At 42.6% G+C, this 24,245-nt stretch overlaps 1 protein-coding gene across 1 annotated transcript in view; it reads right to left on the bottom strand.

Moving 5' to 3' along the window:
* ptn (pleiotrophin) overlaps positions 1 to 9,614 on the bottom strand; it is a 30,679-nt gene extending 21,065 nt beyond the window's left edge. The window contains exon 1 of the mRNA XM_029163822.3: positions 9,456 to 9,614. The gene's annotated coding sequence lies outside the window, so the exon portion shown is untranslated. The remainder of the gene's footprint in view (positions 1 to 9,455) is intronic.
* Between the last annotated feature and the right edge of the window lie 14,631 nt (positions 9,615 to 24,245).

Here is a 24,245-nt window from a genome sequence, read left to right as displayed (position 1 = left end):
TTTATTAGAAGACACCCACCATCAACATGGTCTTGTGGCTTTTCCATCCCCACTCAGTGTGTTTACTTTACCACATGATACAGATGCATATCACCTTAACATTTACATTACTGTACCTCAATTTCAAACACTGTTGTCTGTTTTCTGCTCCTCAATGGGCCATTGATTTGCTGTGAGTGATTCTCCTGCTTAGACTGGAATAAATGATCCTCGTATTCCCCTTCTCCACCGTCACCTCCACATGAAGGTGCTTTAAAGCCATTTTTGGTTTCCAGATTGAGGGGATGGCTCAACAACTACACACTGGCCTCTACTGGATAAAACTAGTTATTGCCCGAGGAGAAGGAAGCAGCGAGAGGGTTTGTGGGGATAATCGGTGCATTTCAAATGTTTTTGCTAGATGGAAGATGTCAGTCGCATTACGGGTGGATGTAAAAATATCATCCATGTTGATTGGTAGTTTTGGGCTATGCATGACCAAGGATATAGGAGCACGCCGGCTTTTTCCGCCGCTGCTTGTGAACCTGTTTGCCTTCTCATCTCCTCCAAAGCACCCTTTTGGCAGGCTTTGAATTACCTGCACTCATCCCTGCCTAAATTGTTCAAATATGTTAGAAGTTGATCAAACAGAAAGGCTTTCGCAGGGTACGGCCGACAGAGCTTTCCCCCCGTGGGCTGTTGGGGATCAGACGCGAAAACAGGGAGAGAACAAAGGCTTGTCGGGGCTGTTAAAGACGCCCGGACCACGGCAGCCCATCAAAATTTATTCGGTGAAACAGGCATGAAATACCCGCCAACTACAAGAACCTCTCCAACATGTCAGAACTCCACTTCTGTCTTAGAAAATGTGGTGTCAGAATATGGAGATACTTCTATTTCAAACTTGGAGTCTTTACTTCACTGGCTCTTTATCATCCTCAGACATAAATCAATGAGTGGAACCTCTGCAGCTTTCATCAAAGAATATGTTTCATTAATGTGTTTTTTTTTATTTAGTACCTTACTGACAAAAAGAAAACATTTAGTCAACTTCTCTAAAACTTGCTTTCAGCCTGCGAACAGGGCACAGCTACACTTTCTAATAACTTCAATGACAGGTGAAATAGTTGCATGTAAAGTGGAGAGTGCTTCCATATACAGTAATTACAAACCCACACAAACAACCACTAGACGCTGCATTTGCTCCCTAGCTCAACTGAGGGTTGTCGTTTTGATTTTATAGCCTGAATTTTTATTGTTCTAATTTATGTTCGCTTTAACCAGGGTCATTTCCAGCAGTTATTACTTTCAGCTACGAGGCTTTTAAAACTATGGTAAACCATGTAACACTAAACATAAGGTGAACTATGAAGGAGTATGTCAGGTCCGCTTACTGACTCAAATACTGTACATGCTGAATGTAAAGTGCCTTAGGATTATTCTTTTGTAACTTAACATGAATAACATCGAACTGAATTTAAAAAAGGTAGAAGTTGTCATTGAAAGCTAGCTGAGTTTAAGACACTTAATTCATACAGAACAGGCTACAGGCTGTCCTAATGTTTCACACCTTCTGCATGTTGCAGTGCTGTTTTGCTGTTAGAATATAAATTCCTCTTTATCGCTATGCAAAATGCACAAAAACAATGTCGCAGCGCTTGTACGACAGAGAACCACTACATCCGAGTTGTTTACTCCAGTTTGCGATGATAGTGTCACTCAGTTCGAACTCTGCCAGGCTCCGCGCAGCCCTTAATGAATCAAACATGGCTCGCAACACTATATTGCAGGATCCGAGTGACAAGTGTGATTTCCAGCCATCAAAGAAATAGAAGGAAAGTTATTTACGGAGAACGGAGGACGAAGGAACATTGAGCATCCCTGTCAAGGATGCGACTTTTGTCCAAAGGAAAATTTGTCATTTTTATTGCGTTGTGTTTGGTTCAGAGATGAAACAGCAAGGCTAAGATGCCACATCACCTTCATCCAGCATTGTTTTCCTCTGCTAAGTTTCCTAGACGGAGATAAAGTCAGATCTATAACCTGCAAAGTCTGGAAACACTCAAACAATTCTTTATGGAGTCTGGCCTTATAAGCTTCAAAGCAAAGTGCTGGTCAGGGACTAATAACCAGCTGTCAGTACGAGATAACGCGCCTGGAGAATCAACTTTAAAAAACAGCTAATCTATTTTAAACACCTCTGACACCAGCAGGCTGAAAGTTAATCGAACGCCTGCTTTCCTAGAGAGTTCAAAAAATAAAACCACCTCAATGCCAAACTACAACATGTAAATAACTTTTTGTGTGATGTCCTTGACTTGAAAAGAAGATGTAAATTGGCATATAACTGGCATCCAGGTCCCAGTTGTGAGAGCAGGAGACTAGTCACCGAAGGAGGGCACATGCAGCACCACAGAGATCCACCGCCTGAGGTCCAATGACGTCAGCTGGACGGGCTGATGGGAATTCAATACACAGCATCCACACTGCCTAATTTACTCCATAATAAAATCGGCTGCGGCTTGTTTGTCTGCAGCAGTTCTGCTGATGACTTTAGTTCAGCACAGTGTTTAGCAGAAGAGCCTCTGAATACCCTCAGCCAGGAAAAGAGATTCAGCAGAGCTTTATAAAAACAGGACAACCAATAATCCACATTCCAATAAGCCACAAAACTAACTACTATCACGACTACAGTACAAACATCTACGCTCACTGAGAAACACACATGTTCGCTCCTTTCAAGCCCATTTTCCAAACAAACTCATTTGGACTTGTTGCTCACACACAATGTGCAGTGTTTGCAGTCAGTCCATCCCATTCACCATCACCCTGCATTCGCAGTAGGTCATTTCCATCCATCAGAAACACAACCCAGCTTATTTTCTGTGCCCCCACTGCAGTCATTGTTTACATTCATCTGCACAAAACCCTATTTGCTCCTGTTTTATTTACCAACCATAAATGACAGCATTCCCAAATAACTAAGGAAGCCTATTCCACTGTGTGGAAACATGCAATCACTACTCAGAGCTGCAATGCGAGCGCCAGAGGCTCTTCCGCCAAACCGGCTGTGTTGGGATGTGGGGTGGATGCAGGGTCGAGGCGTAGAGTATGGTAAAGGAGGAGGGGGATGAAGGGCTGGCTCCTGCCCGCAGTCACATTAAACACAGGGCATTAAACACTGACAGGGGCGACAGTAAGTCCTCATGCACCAACACTGCACAGTGGGGCTACTGCCTCTCCTGCTTTGTGTCTTACAAGCTACTGCAGTCAAGGTAACTTCACCCTGTGTGCACAAATCTGACATACACTTGACTCCATAACTCTAGAGAAGACCCAGTCTGTAGAGCAGCAAGTCAGACATGCTGCAGTATTCTATACTAATAAGGACAAATGTACAATTACTGGCACACAATTAGTTTAGAAGGAACAGAGAACCCTGACACGTCCTAAAGGGAAGCTGGTAAGTGATCATGCCCCCAACACATCACTGACTAGTACTCTCCTCTCCAACTCAAGGCTAAGTGTGACAGATAAAAGCCTGAAGGACTGCAGCGCGGGGCGAATTTTCAATTCAAATTAAAGCAGCGCTCTGATTTTTCCTATATTCCCACATGATTATGTTTAAAGGTCACTCGGGTGCATGACTGAACTTTTTAGTTATGTACCCGAGCTCAGTTTCTTCTTGGAGCAAAGTGGTGGTCAGCTGGTGTCCAAGGACATTTAAATATTCATTAGCATTTTTAATTTAAGCTTAAATATTTTGTAAGAAACCTGCAGTGAAGCTGAAATAGCAGGAATGTGCTTGTGCTCAGCATTAAAACTAAAAAAAAGAATATGCAAAGACATTTCAGACATGGGGTTGTGGTGCCACTCATCACTGCACCGTGTATGTTTCTAATGCAGGAGAAAGCCCAACAATAAGCACTCAAAGCAGCATATCAGGAGGTAAACAGAACCACACCATACAGGCTGAGGTTACATGCGGATCAGAGAAACCAATGCATTCATTAAAAAGCATAAATGTCACCTTAGGTGGGAAGCAGCAGGAGGATGCCTTAATGTATTAGAGGTAATTAATTACATAACCTTGTCAAATCCTCATGAATATTTTCACATAAAGGTAGTGGATGAATACATGCAGTGATTTACATTTTTACCTTGCTCACACAGATTTGCTTAAGCCTTGGGTAATATCTTAACAGAAACATGGCTTTAAATGATGTAAAGGAATCGGTCACAGTCTCTTTAAAGTGTAATAGTTGGGGTTTAGGCACCAATCAAGTGCAACAACTTCCGTCTGTGAGCACCAGGGCGAGAAAGGGTGTGAGGATGAGACCTGTCTGAAAACCTCTTCAGACACACGTCCGTAAACCTAAAATGTTCAGAGGACGAGAGAATATGTATCTGCGTTGTGTTTTCGTCTCCCTTCTCCCACCACGCCACCGTGTACTGTACTGTCCTCAACAGCATGTGAAATGTAGCTTTACTAACCCGGCTAACGTCTCTGAACTCCAGCTGAGACTCAGGGCAAGGCCACAGTCTTGCCCCGGTGTTTATGGTCAGATGGAATGTGAACTCCGGGTGAGAAAAGAGGGGGGAAGTTCTAATGAGGCATCCCCCCTCTGCTGGTTGTTTGTTTGGACAGACCGGCTGTCTCACAGCTCAAGCTGTGGATGGAATACTAATGGATATGACTAATGATTCGCTCTCGCCTTTCTCCTGATTCCTTCCCACTCTCACTTCTCATTCTCCTTTTTGCTGCCTGTGTATGAAACTTAAACTTCTCACTTCCCAGGGATTCAAACTGCATAATTCATTTACAACTCAGGGGACAGCTGTGACAAGCACACACATTTCAGAGTCCTTTGGGCTTGATTGAACACACCCCCACTTAGTTTTATAATCACCTATTGGTGGGTGGACATAAAACCATCCCTGGTGTTTGCAGCTATAGAGTAGGCCTATCTAATCCTCTCCTCATACAGCATAGGTGTTAAAGTTTCCAAATCATGTTTCCTCTGGAATGCTGTGGCTCGAGGGAGGAACAGGAAGACAACCCAGGGCTGCAGAAATGCTCCAGCAGGCCAGATTTAAACCTGCTGAGATTTAACCAAGGATTAGACGCCCCCCATGGCACAAAGAGGCTGTATAAACTGTTTAAAATTATTTTGATATTAAGTACTGAAGATTTGGCCGCTTTAAGCAGCCTTGTAACCACCGTTTGGCCTATTAAAAGAGCTGATGGTGGGAAAATGCCAAGATTATAAAACATAAATCTAAAGTTTGACTGAATCAGCAGCAGGCTGGATTTCACAATGAGCTACACAAAGCCTTCACGTCAGAAGTTTGACAGCTCGGCACAGCGCTCCTATTAGGAATCCAATCAGCACTGGGATTGGAATAGATGCACTAAGTGGCAGATGTTGTTCCACTGTGATGTTCACGATCAATTTAACTTTCCATTCAACATCAGCGGCCACATCAAAACAAATCCCAGCATTCCTGCGAGCACCCGCGACCCGCTGCTGCTGCTGCTTTTCGTCTCCCCCACTTCCTACAAAACATTTTACAAGTTGCCGGATTCAGACTTCCATAAAACCGATGGCAGCATTGCTACTGACAACCGGCCAGGTTGATTCCACCCCAGCTACAAACCAAGAGCAGATCTGCACAAAATGAGCAAGCATTGATTGAGCTAACAGATGACAGCATTTAGGTGGCAGCGTATTGGCTGTGTGTTATTTAATAGTCCTTTCAGGCTTTACCTCTGAGCCATTTAGCAGCGTTATGCATTGGGTAGTAAGTCAATAACATGGCGCACTTTTATTTCTGCTGCACTGGTAATCATTATGAGAATAAGCATCATAAAAAAAGCACTTTTATGAGCCGCTGCTATCCATACTGTGCCAACATCCAGAGGTTTCCAATATTTCTTGTTTATTTCCTAGTAAACACACCTCTGGCAGCTTTGTTTGTCCAGCTCTTCTCTGTCTGAGAGAGAGAGAGAGAGAGAGAGAGAACGAAATCCTTCCTCAGTTCATTAGAGAAATACAAACACTGCACACTCCCCAGTGCTTCACACCCTGAAGCCCGTACGCACACAAAGCGTGCCCAGAGGACCCACACACCCTGCGTGACATTTGCTAAAGACACACAAATGCTGCATCTATGTCCGAAGCTTAGATTTCAAACACTACAGAAAGGTTTTCAACACTTGTTTTTTAAACTGAAATCAGTGCAAACTAATGTTTGCGTGTTGAAGGGTCTTTGAAGGGAAGGGAAGTTGGACGAACATTCATATATTTGGTTTTATGGTCTCGCTGCTTTAATCAATTCCATTTTCAGCAGCAGTACACTGTACTCTACCTGCCCAACAACACAACAACAACAAAAGCCAGAGCTGGCATCATGAAGCAGCACTTAGCAACTAAACAGCCATGTATTTCCCTCAGGAGTCATAAAGTTGTTGTTTAGTTTTGACAAAGATAAATGTGATAAGCAAGAGAACCAAACTGTGACTCCAGATGAATGCTAATGCTGCTCCATATCTGCTTACTGTGTAAATTAACACATTTATTATACTGTATTATCTTTAGATGGAGTTTTGAATCGATGTTCGAGCTACTGTAGATAAAAGTTCCTTTTACACATTAAAATGTAGCTGAAAATCAAACTATATTTAAACAATAATTTTACATTCATTTGTTTGCGACTCATTTCCATTAAATACTTTGAGTTTGCAGCGTGGCAGTAGAAAGAGAACATTCAGCTCAAAATGTGACACATAGGTGATGTGAACAATGGTAGATGAAACGATGGAGAATAGCTGAGGGCCGAGACCTGTCAAATCATTGTTTAACAACATTGCAACACCCTGTTAATCAATTAATTAAATAGAAATGAATTCATGAAAATTATGCAAGACTAAACTAGCAACAAGAAAGGCGGAATGAATGATTGCTTACATCAAACACAGCAGAGCAATAATTAAACGATACAACGTTACTGCAAGTTTCTCAGTCAGACACAGAATTTCAGTTTAAGCCCGGTGACCTCTGCCCTCTTGTCTTTCAGCAAGCTTTGGGACAGTTTGTGTTCGTTGTGCGTGTGTGGGTGGATGTGTGCGAGTGACTTAGACACTAATGAGCCGACTGATTACTGCGGAAAGCCTCGGGTTATCATTAGCTCTCCGAGGATCAAACACCAGATCAAGCCAACAGCGGGGTGGAGAGATGCAGGACACGAGTACATATTTGTTTTTCCACTGGAGGAGTAAAAAAAATCACACAAGTTTAAGGGAAGGAAAGAAACAAGCACCTTTATTCATGGTGCGACGATACATAGTGCAGGATTCCTTCTAATAAAAAAGCGACCTGGCGATCTGCAACATGCCTCCGCACTGGTACATGAGCACGAAGCCTGACTTGTGGTATTAAATTCCTCCACAAAAGGTCATTAGTAGCCTCATCAGCGTTTTCTCAGACAATGGGGACCAACACACCACCAGGGGATTGGTCGCTCATAAACAGCTTAGGGTGTTTGCAGGTGGCTTTGATTTCTTTGGCCTCGCCTGTAATACCTGCTCGCCCAACATCCCCAGGAAAACATCTGCATGTTCCCACGAGATTATTAAGCCATCAACCTCTAGACCTGTTCCCCTTTAACACTCATCACCCTTCACCAAAGCTCAATGAAACACCGGTTGAGGATGTTTAAGGCATCTAGTATCACCCAACTATGTACATTCTGTCTATTTACCACCAGCAGCAGCCTTCAATGGGCACGATAAACTTCCCAGCTCTACATCAACCATTATGCTATGATGCAATGAAGGATGGATCCTCGACAGGGCTCTCGTCTGGCATCCCTGCCTCCTCTTTTCTTCCATTCCTCTCTTTATCCCGTCTTCCCTTTCTTTCTGAGGCCCTTCAGACCCCATCAAGGCTCATTCTGTTCATCCCACATGTGAGGGGTCAGTGCGTACCTCACAAGAATAAACCAGCCACTCACTGTGAGGATCTTTGTGTATGTCCTCATCCCCCTACCCTCTTTCTCTCTCTCTCACTTACTTGTGCCCTATAGATGAGAATTGGCTCCATTCATGGTGCCTCCCTCCCCCTGGAGCGGACTTCTCAGGGCCCTAAACGCACAATTCTATGCCTTATTGCTCCAGCTCCTCCTTGGAGAACAGTCTTGTCAAAGCATTTGTGAAGACACAGAAGGAAATGAACTGGCTTTGTGTTAAGTCTTGACATATAGGCGAGATCACGTGGTGAAGTCTGCGGGGCAAGCGTTTAACAAGAGAAAAGGGCAGAATGTGTAAAATGTCTCTTAAAGGCCTCCAAGTGGCCATCTTGGAAAGAAAATGCCAGGACCGTGGAAGTGAAGCGGTTTTATGAGTTTGGCCTTGCTGGCTCTTGTCCAGTCTAATCCACATTGTTTCCCCACTTCCTACAGGCCAAAGCTGCTTTCTCAAGCTCATCTCCACCTCATGTTTAATCTTCCCCAGCCCTTTCATTAGGACCACACCATGTGTTGATTCTAATGAAATGAAGCGGACACCTCATTTTGGGCGAGAATAAGCCGGAGCAAGCTTTTGTCCGGAGCAGGAATGCCCATAAGACAGAGAGGAACACTGTTTGGTCTGCCTGGGGTTGCTATACCAGGACTGAAGAAAGCCATGGCAACGCAGGCAGAAGGTCTGCCGGACCACATAGCGCTAATACACCAAAGCTTTTCGGGGTTTGTCATTCCAGTCAGGCCTGACCCAAATTACGACATCCTGGGAAAAAGTGGCCCACTTCAACCAGCACACATGCAAAGACATACTTAACTGGGCGTGCACATATTTGGTTGATAGTATTAATAAACAAAACATATGCATGTTTGATGTCTAATCACTGAGGAAATGGCCCTGTTAATGATTTAGCACCAGAGCCCATGGCTGTTGGATTATAGGGACTCGATTGTTTACCCAAAGTGATTACAAGCCACTTTTCCATCTGCAGTTATAATTCCCTGCATTTTAAGCTTAAACTCTTATGTTTTCACATGTTTATTATCTCCTATCAACAGCCTTGGGAAAAAGTCAGCTAAAACTGGGAAAATAAACAAAGCAGCAATTAGGACCTTGTCTGCGCATGTGTATTTTGTTTTGTTGTTTTATATTTGACCAAAAGGCAAAAATATCAGAATAACACACAAATGCAAAACATTCTTTTGATCCCAACTTTTAACTTAGTTTTCTTAACCAAAGTTTTCTTACTGAGAGTTCTAAAAGCCGCATGAACACAAATTCTGCAGATTCCATAAATGCCACTCGCTTAGACACGCACGTGCAAGTGGCCTTCGCCATTTATACGACACAAAACACAGCTCATCTCCAAACTTCTACGCTCTCCTGGCTGCTGCCACATCACACCCACCCCACAACAGCTCAGCATCAAAGTGTGCAACTAGAAAACAACACTTACTTTATTCTGGAGGTCTGGGAGTTGTGTATCTGAGCTTGTAGACGTAGTTTCTCTAGGCTCTTTTCATCTGCACCTCTGCCCTGCTGCCCTGCCTCTCCAATACTATTTCTCTTTGTGGGCTGAGCATACGATAGCCGTGTAGATTTTTTTCTTTTTTGTGTGTTTCGTGGGGTGAGGGGAGGGTGGGTGGAGGAGTGGGTGTTGAATGCCGGGTTTCCTCACTCGTGATCAGGAGCTCATTACCCCCAAGGTCACTCCAGGGACGCCCTGCTTGGCTCACCGAGACGCTGGGGAGAAGATATGAGAAGGGGGCAAATGCAAGAGAAAGAGAAGGGGGTGAGAGCAGTTAAGAGGCAAAGCGCCTGGAAGATCCGCAGGGGCCAGGAGACAGAGCTGCGAGAGGAAAGAGATAGACGGATACATATAAACGGAAACAGAAGTGGGGAGACGGTTGGAGGCACGGCTCCAAATAGCGAGGCAGATATGCAGAAGGAGCGAACAAACAAACAACAACAAAATGCCGCTGCATGAGCATTGCATGAGCCTGCAGAACAAACGAACAAACACAAAGTTATATAAAAATATTGTGTTGATCCACGGAAAAGTGAGTCCAACCACAACAATCAATAAAATATTGACCAGCTGGATTCTAGATTTGCTTCTCAGCTTTTTGTACAGTATGGACCAGACCAAAAACACATTTAGTGTGTAATGTCAATGACATCTGATTATATGATGCTGTATTCTTATTGTGGCTCGATTAAATGCTTGTCTATGCTTCATAAGCATCAGGTTTTAATAGAGTTTTACATATTTGTGTTAGTTGGACAGTAGTGTAAAGAGTAAGGTAACTACAATAACCGATACCATTAGAGATTAGTAAAGTATATAATATAATTAATAATATAATTAGTTTTTGGGGACTAATTAGTTATTGATTACATTTGTCAAGTACCTGGCACAATACTGATTTTCTGTTTAACTAATGGATTAATTGGCTAATTATTTCAAGCCTAAACAAAATACCACAGTGCTGCTTGATTGTAGCTCCAAGTTAAGCTTCATTAATCACCGGAACATAGTCAACAAACTTTCACACTTAAAAATGAGGTAGTTTACAATAGTCAATCTTCAGAGTAGTTGATTAAACTCGACCAGTTTGCCTTTGACTTTTTTGCCGTCTCTCTGGCTTTGCCCTTTCTATATTTCAGATGTATTTTTAGGATAATCTGGAGGGGTTTCTGCCCAGGCACTCTGATGTGGCTAAAAAAGTCTGGATTGACAGATTACAACACACAAAATCCATAAAGTGTACCATTAGTTCTGTCCACCAAGTCATGTGTACAATACTGATGCCAGGCTGCCTCTCTAAAAACCCCACAGTCCACAAACAAAGAAATGGCCTCATATTTCACCTCATAATGCTGTCCTTTCTGGCTGGTGTTATTGATTCAGTGCCTGGCGTGGATTCATGCTGTACTGGAAAAATAATATCTCCAAGTTCAGAAAAAAAATCCTTTTAGTTCATAATTATTAGATAACATTTTAGTGCTTTAGTCCTGTTGTTAACTTGTTATTCTGAGTCAGTCTGAGATTATAATGCAACACCTACAAGTAGCATAGTAGACAGTGTGATAGACGTTTACTTACTGGCTTGAAAAGAGAAATTAATTAGCTTTGCTCAGAAAACAAAGGCCAAAAACATCTCACCTCACTACATGTAAGTCAGAGTCTCAAGGAAATCATGTACTTTTGTTAAAAATAATTGATATAAAATATAAACTTGCTTCCACATATCATTAAATTCTAAATTACCTAATGTTGAATTACTTTGTTCACTTCAAGGGCATCTCTTCTATATGAAACAGACTCAAATTTAATTTCTGACCTTGGAGACAGCAGAAAAAGACCTCACATCACATGATGTTCATCTGAAACTGGAGTTTGTCTTGGCCGAGTGCCGTAGCTCGGACTTGTAGAAAGTTAGAGAGTCCATATTATGCATAATTTATCATTTTATTCTTAGGTTATTTGCAGACAGTTCTGCGTCCAAAAACTGCTGATTTGTCTTGAAATAATAATCCTCTTAGGCTTGTGGACACTGAGCAGTTGGTCATGCTTTCTCCTAGAATTCTCCTAGTTGACCTACAGTAATTGATGAAGTACCTATAGTATTCTAAACCCTTATGTTGTAATTTTATTTGAATAGCCCCTGCGTGGTCGATATGTCGAAGCGTCCTTGGGCAAGACACTCAACCCCAAAATTGCTCCTGATGTTTCAAGCTGCACCATGGCAGCCGCTGGCATCAGTGTGTGAATGTCAGAGTGAATAGGTGAATGAGGAAGCTACTGTAAAGCGCTTTGGATCCCTGAAGGGTGTTTAAATGAAGAGCGTTTACATGCGCTATATAAATATGGACCATTTACCATTTAAAATATTACTCTGAAATCAAGTCCTACTAAAATGTCCACACCAGCATTACATGTTTTGCTAAGTATGATTGTGAAAAAATAAGATTTTTACTATCACTCTATCAATCTGAATTAAATTGCACAAAGCTAAAAGTCAACGGCTGAGTGTTGTAAATTTCAAGCTGCTGCTGCTCGATCGCGATTACTTGTGTCGTGTGCCTGAAACACCTTTCACCTAGCAACTGCTTGTTTCAAAAGTCATCAAAGAGATGCTCAGTTTAAAAGAAAAATGTTCAAACTGGTGAGCAATAGGCCAGCAGCAAAAGGATGGATTAGTTAGTTTGCATCCTTCAGGCTGTTTGGTGCATCTGCCTCAGTAAGATATGTTCTCATCTAAAGTCTAAATTAAAGCAGGAACTAAAAATAAACGTGTTGATCTTAGGATGCAAATAAATACAGATGAACAAAGCTGAGGATTCTTACAAATCACATCACTGCACACATGCATCAAAAAGCAATATTTTTCCCCGTTTTGAACCACTGAGTGCATAATTATGTACATTTCCCTGCATGCCATTGTCCATTCATGCTGCTCCTGGCTTAAAATGCCATGTTAGTCAGAGTTATCACTGCAGCCCCACATCTGCAGCATCAGGTTGCACTTTGGGGGATATCAGCTCCGGCCCCAGTGTGGGCCCACAATTAGTATGACTCATGCCCCCTGCTGATAACGATATACCATTCCACTGTTGCCATCTCACATTCCAATCATTAATAATACATTTCAGCCATTTGCACCCCCTCTACCTCAGCTCTCCCCTAATTGTTCGATATGCTTTAGTGCATCCTCAAGGAGCTCCTCAGTGATATCAGTCCCCCTCTATGCTTTTGAAGATATGATAAATAATGTAAACACGAACAAATCAGCGAAGGTCTGTTCTAAGAAGCACAAAAAGAAATCCACAAACCAGTTAGTAGAAATGTGAAGGGAATTTGAGTGGAACGTAACCTTTATACTAAACCGCTCCCTCATTATTTTTTACTCATTTTAAACTGGCCACAGTTATTGTGAGCTGGAACCGCGCCGGGCATAAAGTTGCTGTTAAGCCCCACTACCCCCTCACTCAGTATACCTTAGGTCCACCAGCAGACCAATGAGAAGACCACGGTGAATGGGCCTGTCTGCAGTCAGTCTGATGTAACCAAATGAAATAAGCCTGTCGAAGTCAGCTACAGCTCCGCTTTTTTTTTTATTGGCTTTATTTTTTCCTCCGCAGCTTCATCGCTGCTGCCCCTTCATCCCATCGTTCTCTGACACAAACACCACAAAGTATCTGCACAGATGAGTGCACCCGCAAATGGCAGAGAAGTCATTTTTTTTCTATATTTTCTTCCCAAAGCAAGTATTCAATTTGCGCAACATGTCTGCAAGGAAATGGAGAGTGAATTTATGGCAGTAAGAAAAGGAGGGAAACAGCTGTGTCTCATAACAACCACTGAAATCCATCAAAACAGTTTATACAGCGCGTAATAATATATAGGAGGTATAATAACATATTTCAGATATAATATGCTTTCTCTGTAGTTAGTCCATAAATTAGAAGAGCAAGAAATACCACTACTGTAGGTGACGAAACACTGTGGTTACAAGCCTCTTACGACCGAAATGATAAATACTTCAGTGTTAGGTTAGATCCACTACCACTTAAAAATGTCAATTAGTGCACAATTCAAGTCCTAGTCGAGACCATTTTCCACCTGAGCAACAACAGTTGAATGTATTCATCCTTCATTTCCATCAATCCTCATAAAAACACAACCTTTATCTCCTGATAAAGTTTACGGCCTTTCATCTTTTCAGGATCAGATAATGAACACAATCCTATTATGGCCATTTAATTTCACGAGCAGCACCCTTTCATTAATAAAGCATAAGCTCTATATTAATATTTATGTGCCTAGCTAATAAAAGTAAAGAGATTTGTACTTTCCAAAGACCATCCTTCCCATTCCCTGAAGAATATGATTGGCATGTTTTGTTTGTGTGTTGTTGCTGCAGTGGCGAGCGAACTTCAGGAGAGTTCCCCACATCTTTATTGCGGATAAGTGCTAGAAGCAGTGGTTTACCTTTAATGCTTTCAAGACTGCCGCTGCATTTGTTATTCAAGCCATAATGCCGTATTTAATCTCCATTTAAAATCCATTTGATGCTAATTAGCCATCATACACTTTTAGCATCTGCAGTGTAATGGTGAAAATCTATTGATTAGAAAGATAATCAAACTGAAAATGAATGAATGCTGATTTATTAGCCTGATGCTTCGGTATGATAATGTGATTCCCTTGCATCGGAGACCGGTGATCCCCTGGGATTTGTCAGGTTTTGAGCTACTCTTGGGTGTCGCACTGTGGAAGCTCCTGCCAGTCAAACAAATGGAAATATGATACAGTACAGGGTTCATTTTGATGTGTACAATGCTTCAGAAGTTTTCCAGCTGAATTTTAATGCGACTCCAAGCAGATAAATCAAACAAGTCCTCTCTTATACTCATGTATAACCATGTCAGTGAAAGCCCCATGTCCTGACCGTCCTGTGTCAACACAGCCGAACTTAATTTATGACTGACAATTAATCTGAAGAAGCCAAAACACTCCAATGTGATCGGTGGAGCGTGACAGTGTTGGCAAAAACAGTTCTTGCCCGATTTGTCTCCCAGCCGACAGTCTGGCCCCGTAGCCCAGCGTTTATCTGCCTCCATACGCTTCCCCCTCAAAAACTCATTAATCTCTAATGGCTTAATTCTGTGTTCCCAGTATGGCCTGCGTATGTTCTCATTAATGGCTTTTCAATCTTATGCTATAGAGCAGAAGCATGATTATAAAACGCCTTCTTCTTTGCATAAAAAAGGCCTAAATTGGAAATAGAAAACGTACGTGATCCTTCTTGTAGTTATTTGATGTCAAGTGCTGCAGATAATCGAGTGTGAGATCTGGTAGGAGGGATGATGACAGAAAATGAAAACGTATAAAAGCTTCAAGCGAGTCGTAGTTCAGACAAAAAATTAAGAACTTGGGAAAGACACTGAAAGACACTCAGAAATAAGTTTACAGAGGGCAAGGGAATCCTAGCTAAGCACAGGAAGGAGGTTTGACAGATAATATCCATCCTCAGTTATAGTTGCTAAATAAGTGGAAAAACAAGTGGAAAGGTACAATACAGAACATTTTCCACAGTCAGTACCTTGTTACAGTAGCTGCTACTTCATGGATTTGCAATAATGGATTGTCAAGCTCTGTTGAAAAGTTCATGTTTCATTCCATACTGAAACACAAATGACAGTCCTCCTCATTTCTAAAGTCAGTATCTCATGCTGTAGCTCAAAGGAGCAATCCAGGTTAGAAAATGTGCACCTGAATGCATCTTTCACTTGTGGCCAACAAATCGTTTCGAGACCAATTAGTGATGGAATTACTGTAAAAAGCTACAGACATGGAACGGTGCCGGGAAAAAAAGATGAACGACACATCATCCGCCCAGTTCAGACAGAGTAACTTTGTGTCATCATCCAAAAAAATCAGAGCTCTGTACATGAGCTCAGAGCATCTCCGTGTTCCCAGCAGTCACCTTTAACAACAGGATTAGTGCCAGGCTGCGTAGCAAAAAAAGGCAGGGGAATACAGAATAAAAAGTGGCCGGGATCACTGCTATCGCTGATGGAGCCTGAACCCCTGAGGGAGCACTTGTCTTTCTGTTTGATTTGTTTTCTGTCATCTAGTCTGCAGCCAGTGGGCTGGGGGCTGTTTGCTTGGCATTTCACAGCCTTTTTATCTCCCGATTGAGAAAAAGAAGGAAGGGAAATAGCTTTATGACCAAACGCTGAACCTTTCTCATCCACATGCTTCGGGGGGATGCATGCTGAAAGAAGTGGCCGACCTGGGGACAGCAGGCTGCTAGGCTGCATACCCGAGAGCTGATGAGACTTCGCTCTGTCAACACTGCACAGATAGACATCTGACTGTGTGCTACAACTTCCTGCGATTGTCACCTTGCTCCAAAGCACTATGTAAAGATGACCTACCTCTGGTACTTAAGTGAATTTAAATAGAAGTCAATATTCTCATACTAAAACACCTCTGTCTCACTTCAGCTGATCGCGAGTTGTCAGTGGTTAGAAGGGCTAGCGGTCCCAATCGATAAGAAAATAAATTACCGCTGGAACGAGAAGCCACAGCTGCAACGCAGCCGTCCAACGGCCCCATTTCCCCATCTCCCCACTAAACAAACATTGAGAAATACGTCCAGTAATGAGACGGCATCAGGGTGATAGGGATCATACGCAAAAGTGACAGATTCGTCTCGATTTTTCAATCCCTCTTCTACAGGGGCTTTAGCGAGACAGCTAAAGTGTTTGTGATTGGCATCGGGCCCCTTGGCCTCATTTCTCCAGTTGTGGGCTTCTCTGTGACTCGGCCAACCGTGTAAACACACATCAGCTTAGCCGGCGCTGGTCCTGCACTTTGCAGGTGCTCACTGTCAATCCAGGAGGTGGTAAAGTAAATAAAAGACCCTCTGACAACATAGCTCGGACCATCTGCATCCGGCTACAAGACTGCAGGGGCTCAGTTACACTATACTGTAGTTTTATACTTTATATCAAAATAAACACGTCACTGAAAACAAAAACAGCAGGGGATTGTAGCAAGCCATCAGTCTCCTAATTAGAGAGTAGGATTTGCTCCAGCCTACCTGCAATATTGGCTAAGGCAATTTATTCATTTGCTTGAGGAACTGCAATCAATTTTGATTAAACATGACTCACATGTTTGTACATAAGACGCACATTTATCAGCATGTGAGACTTGATTATGATTTTGAGGGGGGGTAGATAGAGGGAAACATGAAAGTCCAACTCAAATTACAGACACGACAAAGTCTGTTTAAATAAGGTCTTAAATGTAATCACAATAGTCTAAGCTCATTTTGATTAACATCCATTTTTAATGAAGCAGCAGCAGACCCAATGAAAATGTGCTGCTGCAGTGAGCGATTTGTCATGGATGGACATTCTTGGAGAGATAAAGTGTAAGGATTAGCTACTGCATTGCAGTGTCCCATGCTTAATGCTGGCTGATGAGCTTTCATCTATCACCAAGGTATACCAGTGCTGTATTCTCATTAGCAGTGTGTGGTGCTTTACAATGCAACTTCCTCAACAGTCTTCATTATTGTAATTGGATGGAAGTGTAATGAAAAAGAACTTTTAATCTCCTAAAAGTTCTCTAAATGTTTTTCTAGCCTTTAACTTGATTCTGACTTGCATCATACATATGAATATTGAGTGTAGCCTTTGAAAAGAGGAGCCACTTTCGGCGCTATCGGCATTCACAAGTTACATTTTATTGCTGGCACCATGTGTAAAGTCACCCAAGCAAAGCAGCTGCACAGAAATGTGTTTCATTTGGTTTTATTTGGGTCAATTTCAGCCAAGCAGACAGAGCCGAGCGCCAGCCGCATTGATGTCTGTATTACTGTCTCCTAGCATACAGATGAGAGTGCGTCTGGGCCAAGAGGAGCTCTGTGATTTGCTCTTAATGAGGTTGAGAATAGCGCCAGTCCTAGCAGGTATAAGACCAGACTGTGCTGACCTTTAACACCCCATAACTCTCAACTATAAGAGCCTGAAGTGACCAAAACCGCGCACATCACTTCCTGTGAAACTGCTAGGATTTAGCTGCTTAGCTATTTATCTTCCTACATGAATCAAAACAAAGTGAATGGATAAATGTGACTGCAACTTTTAATAGAAGCTAGAAAATAGGTACTGTAATATTGATATTTATTAAGCATTTGACCACCTTAGAAGAAGCAGAACTTAGCCAGTCTACATATGTAAATTTTCATTTCTTACTCATTTAGGTTTTAATAACAGAAACCACTCCTGGTTAGTTTTCACATTAAACCCCTCACATTTACACCTTGCAGATTATAGATTCACTATAAAAAAAGATTTTTTTTCTCCAGGTATTCATGGGCTATTGGTGTAAAATGAAAGCACAAACATCCTTAATCGATTACACTACTCGACATAACTGCATGTTTATGGTCACAAGTGAAGGCAAACACTCAATAAGGCATGACCTTCACCGAGGGCACAGCGTGGTCAGGGGGAACAGCAACAAAACAATTATCCCTTACCGCTAACCTGCCATACATCGAAAAGGCCTGACTGAACTCAGCTACCAAGAACCCCTCTGTTCCTGGATCGATGGCTGATTATAGCTCCTGCTGTGGTTTAAACACCACTCACCAAGCCTAGTACTACAGCCAATCCAGTCAATACATATAGCTGCAATAATTGCCCAAACTATATCATATTCATGTGGTAGAAGAATAAGTCTGAGTCAATCTTCATGACATTATCCTGTTAAAAAGATGTAAACACAAAGATGCCATTGTCTAGAAAAAGAGTTTTTTTCCTCTGACTCCTGATATTTCGAGGTAGAAGAAGCGTCTCAGACGAAAGGCATCTCCTTCAACGAGACGTGACGTTCACAGATTTAGGCCATTGCAAAGTTATTAATATTTGAAAAGGGAAAACAGACGGACCACAACAAAGACTTCAAACACCGCATTGTTCTGTCTCGCCCACGCTAAACCTGTGATTTTTCCAGTCGAGAACTCAGCCAAGCTTCAGGATAGTCTCATTATGCAATTGCTATCATCAAATGCACTCAGTCGGGGCTTCACTGGAGGAGTTTGCTGTGTCTCCTCTTCATGAAAGGAAACGCAGTGATAAAAGAGGGAAAAAGGTCTCTTATCAGTTGCTCGTTTCACAATCTGCAATTTTCGAGACCAGCTTTTTTCTGCTTTCATAAGCAAATTAAAACATGTCAAGACATTAAAATCATTAGCCCTCTGACATTTAAATGCAGTCAATTCTGAGTCATCCTGGGACATCGCTCTGCGCTTGCAGAAATGTCAGACTAATAAGGTACAAATGGCCACCATAATCTTATTCAGTGTAGATCTTTAAGCGTACGATGCAATCAGCGTATTCATCTGTCGTATCCCGGCAACACGTCTTCTTCGCCTATTTTCCCCTAGCCTAAATCTCTTCCGCTAACCTATAGATAAGTGTTTGAGGGGGCAGGCTGGTTACTGGGAGGAATGTGTGTTCATTTGTGCCCAGCAAACAAGATGCTGATTTGAAAGGATGAGCACATTTATAGAAGTCAGTCATTTTAGCAGGTCATGACTTGAGAATATGTCAGTGTGCGCTTCCGCTGACATTCACGAGTGCAACCCAGGCTGGAGTGAAATAGCATTTCTGAAGTGGCTGCTTTGTGGAATTGGATTTCTTTTTTTGCCAAAAGACCAGTCAATATTAAATGTATTCTACAGCAAAGAGCCCCTTTAAAATCTACCACATATGTACATGCACTGAAATTTTGTTTGTTTCTTATTGTGCATGTTGTATATTACAAAACCAAGTTCACTTACTATTTTGGAGTTAATGTGTATTTCTTCATGTTCAGGGTTTTAGATTCATTCGTTAGGCCTACTGCACAGTCCTGGGCCCCATTCTGTAGGTGTAGAAGAATTAAAAATATGCTTTACATCTGTGCTCAAAGACATGGCACTATAGGAATCATGAACATGGCTGCAACACTGAAACCAAACATGGCTGAACATGCCAACAGAGAGCTGAGTCTGGTGAGCAGCACGTTGGAATCCAATACAAAACGGCAAAGGGAGAGTGGAGAGTATTTATAAGGAGGCAGCGGGAAAGGAACAGGTGAAGTGGACGAACTGATTGGGACAGGTAATGGGAGACAGAGAGAAAATGAGGACGTGGGAATGGTTTTGCAACTCTCCCTCCTGATTACCTGATCGGTGAGTCAGTTGGCTTATCCAGCTGTTGACTGATTGAACACACCTGATCATTGTAATCAGTAGTAGCTGGAGCAAGGTGAGCAGGAAAACCAGCAAAAGAGTGGCCCTAGTCCAGGGGTGTCAAACGGTGGTCCTCGGGTCCGGCGGTCCTCAGGGTTCCCTTTGCATTTCTCAACATGTGCAGGAGTGCAGCATCAAAACATATTGGAAGAAAATAAAGGTTTTACAGTAACATGGTGAAATACAATGACAGGCACGATGTGGGTGGTGCTACTGCTGGTGGCAGCAGCTGTGGCCTCGCTGGCAGTGCTTCTGATTCAGTCTGCGTGCGAGTGTGTGTGTGTGTGTGTGTGTGTGTGTGTGTGTGTGTGTGTGTGTGTGTGTGTGTGTGTGTGTGTGTGTGTGTTCCTCTGTGCTGTACACAATGTAGCAAGAACCTTTGGACCGCTGCTGACTGGCCAGATTACAGGATTATTCCACAGGACAGTTCGACACCTTTAAGTCAGGCAAAAGCTCCAATCCCTTTTCTGGCATCGGGGCTTTATATCATCAAATCCTCCCTGCGGCTAAGATCAAAAATATTAATATAATCTCACAGAATTGTCACTGGCTGAAATCACTGTGATGCGTGCAGAACCCCACGGGAATGTTAATTAACACACAGGTTACACAAAAGTAGGGCAAATGTCTGAAGCAGCAAAGGTATGTTTCATTTACTCACCAAGACACACAGCCTCAGAAAAATCACTGTGTATGTGCAACATGCCCTTCAACGTGTTATTCCACACGCTCATCGCCAGCAGAAGGAAAACACACGTACTGTATTAACACATGTCTACATAGAGGACGTTCAGGGGTCAGTGGTGTATCTCAAAGCCCCCATCCTACAATCCATATCATATATTTGCCCCTGAGTAGAGGGTATCCATCTCCTGGATCCACACACATGACACGTGACATGGGCCCTTTGGGTCTCATAATAGCAGAGCAAGCACATTCATCTGAGTCCTAAAGAGACCAGACCTCCCTTCAGTGCATTAATGAAGGGAAGCCCGGGGGCTATTCGCACCTGGAGAACAAAGCCTTTGCTTTTGCTTTTTCTCCAGCACTTCAAATGGATTTCGGTAGTCCATACAGTGCAGGTGATGACATTTAGTCAAAGCCCAAACATTCTGCTGGCTTCAAGCTGGATAATGTCACTCTGCCTCTTCGCCAGCGAGATCCCAGGATTCAGCCCCACAGCCTATCATGTCACACCACAGCTGAGTTGACACATCGATGTTGACAGGCAGCTCTGGCCCTGGACTGAGCCAAGTGACCCACATAGAGATGGTCAATGTGTGGTCCTCCTGGTGCTGCAGCAGACCCATGTCGTCACAAACACAAGCTTACCGGGTACAACTTAGTCTGTATCGTGGAGGTGCCATTTATCTTGTTTTTAATAAATTAAAGGGATGGAGAGCAACACCATTAATATCCCACTGCTATTCAAGACCACATCAAATCCTGAGAAGATTAAAAGAAGAAAGACATACGTCAATCCCAAGCAGAAAATGATTGTGAGCAATTCTCCGACACAGGAACCATTTCTTGGTTCTCTCTATCCCACTTTTGATGGCTTAGCAGTGGAAGGAAAACTAATAAAGATTTGGGTCATCGTAGATAGCGAATTCATCCACCTAACAAAATTGTCATCACTCTGCTTTGCTGAGCTGGAGTTGGGAGGGAAGGGAGGAAGCCAGGAGGGGAAATGGTTTAGGAGAAAGAGACAGAGAGAGCAGCTGTGTTGGTGTACTGCGCGAGCGCTGTCAGGCCGGGCTTATGGAATTGATGTCACTCCTTTAAATTCCAGCGGGTTGGATCGCTGTGTGTCTGTAACAGCGGGACAGTGAGGTCCCTGTGAATCTGGAGGGGCCTGGCGTCCTTCCACTCCCTCCAGGAGCCTCAGGCTTTCTAGAAGCCCTCCCCAATAAGAACCCTCTCCAGTTTACCTCCACTTCTATGCATGTTCATTTTATGGAAACGCTGCAAGTGTTTCTGAGCAACACGCACGTCGTTTTATTCAACCCCCTCTCACGCACGTCACACGTGCTTCGCAGCATTTACTGCGTGAGGGCCCGTAAAACTTTTCTGACAGGGTCACATTAATATGTACCTGCTTTTGGTGAGAGTTCCCTGCAGAGCTTGGCAGAAGAGCGCATTTAATCCAATTTCTATGGAGCACTCAGAGAAGAAATAAAAGCATCCTGTGATGAAATGGATGCGCTCCACTATTTCCCTTTGACAGTGATGGAGTTCGCTGCTCATGATACGAAGAGCATGAAAATGATTTGTCAATGCGTCAGATGTATTTTAATCTGAAAAGATTGACTATTGATACGGCAGAAAGTATAATTTGGCTCTCTCGCTCTTGTCCCGCTCTCTTTTTCTTGTCTCTCGATGTAGCAATTACAATTATGACTAAACTAGGAGATTAATCTTATAATGTCTACGAACTGCACACGGGCTCAGCTGTCTCTCACTGACTGTAATCGTTTTTACTGCAGCAATTTCAATATTCAGCGGAGTGTTATTATCTAAGAAATACTGCTGAGTACAAGTGTGGTTGTAGCCAAAAAGCACAGTTGGACGCTTGTGTGGTAGATTAGGATGTTGCAAAATTGGACATATGATGCAGCATAAAAGTAGGGCTTGTTGCAGTTTAAACGTTGACAGCAATGACCTTGCAATTATGGGCTAATAATTTATGTCATTCAAAAACATCCAGGTAGAAAGATGTATCAATTTGAGTACTACAATTTAAAGCTGCTATGATCATTACTTTTCATCATAACAATGTAGTAAATGTCTAGTGTCTAAGAAAGTGCTGAGAATTATCATCTGCTTCCACCACCTGTATGTCTGCTGAATGCCGCACCAGCTGCAGCAGGAGGTTGTATTGAATGTTCTACTCCTTTAAAGCCTGTGTGGTCCCTGCACAGCACTAAATCACCAAACAAAGCTAAAAGCATAGCGCTTACTCAAACACCAAATGGACTAAACAGCATCTCTCAATGATCACTAATGTTCTGTGTGCAGGTTGTGATAATTAACTGCATTAACCTTTAAACGGTTACACTTTCCAAACCTTCTTTGTTAACAGGATATTCAGAAGCTGGACCAGGTGTTGTGTGAGCAAACAAACGCTAATGAAGTGTGGAGGACTTTCTGCCAACACCATCAATCCATTCAATAAAACTTCTCTCTGTGTCTCCTTCTTCTCTCACTCCTCTTCCCTCCTCTTACAGCCCACTGTATTTCACCGGCTCGACTTCACGTCTTACTGTTCAGCATAACTGCGCAGCACAGCAGAGCAATAGAATATCGACATCTTGTCACATATTTGCAAATAGGCTTGTACAAGAGTGAAATAAATATGAGGGGATTATGCCTCAGCGAAGATGCTTTTAAGGCAACTGTCATCAATACTTCTCTCCCTTGCCTCGTGCAAGGAAGGTACTCCATCCACAGATGGTATTTGCAGTTCAGCACCGTCAAAGCGGTGTCAGAGCTCAATGCTCTGTGAAGTATCAGGCAGTGAGACGGGTCTGACTGGGGTTGTCTGTGCTGTGTGTTAGCCTGCCGGTCCTCATTAGATGTTGAGAGATTGACTCAGCCTCCCACCACCCCCATCCTCTTCCCCTTACAGCCAAATGAAGCTCTGTGAACAATACCAGAGAGTGAGCAATAATGAATCACTATTAGCCTGGGTCACACCAGCTGACAGCCAATTTGGACCGGGCTGTGACATCCAGGTAAATGCAAATGCTTAACACTAGTGAACCCTGTGAAGGACAGAAGACACTATTTAAGACATGTAAATCATGTTACATGTCTGTTTACTTCAGGTTATTTTTGTTGCAAAGCACTTCTGCATTAAGTCCACTGCTGCAAAAGTTTTGCATCATTTAGTGCTTTTGCTCATTTCGCTATGAGTGGGTACATCCTGACATCTAGTGGTGTCAACTGGGAAAAAGGTAAATGGAGTGGGACGAAAAATTAAATAAACTTCCTGGAACGTTTGTTGAACTGAACAATTAATTTGTATGCTGTGTAATAGGCTGGCTACCATCAGCCACTATAAGCTAAACTAAACAGACTAAAAAAAGGCTGAAGCAGCAAACATTCTTGTTTTGTTAAAACTAGGACGTTCTGCAATTAACTACATACATCCACATTCTTTGTATTGTGCATGTGACATATTTTGTTGCAACTGTCTTCACAACACATCCAAGCAAAAAATTTAGACTATGATACACAGTTTGGAGAAATTAATAAGTTGTTTTAGTGACCACCTGCATTCAAATGACAAGCTGCCAATAGGACGACTCATACTGAGTGCTTTGTTTCTTATGAAATGAGTGATGATAGTGCTGAGCCTCTAATCACCACCAGACACCAGAGAGGAACAGAGGGAAACATAGCATGATGACAAACACTCCAGA

The sequence above is a fragment of the Betta splendens genome, chromosome 9, assembly GCF_900634795.4.
Source record: "Betta splendens chromosome 9, fBetSpl5.4, whole genome shotgun sequence".
Lineage (NCBI taxonomy): Eukaryota > Metazoa > Chordata > Actinopteri > Anabantiformes > Osphronemidae > Betta > Betta splendens.
Note: the sequence above shows the minus strand (reverse complement) of the source record. Positions and strands in the feature narration are given on the sequence as shown.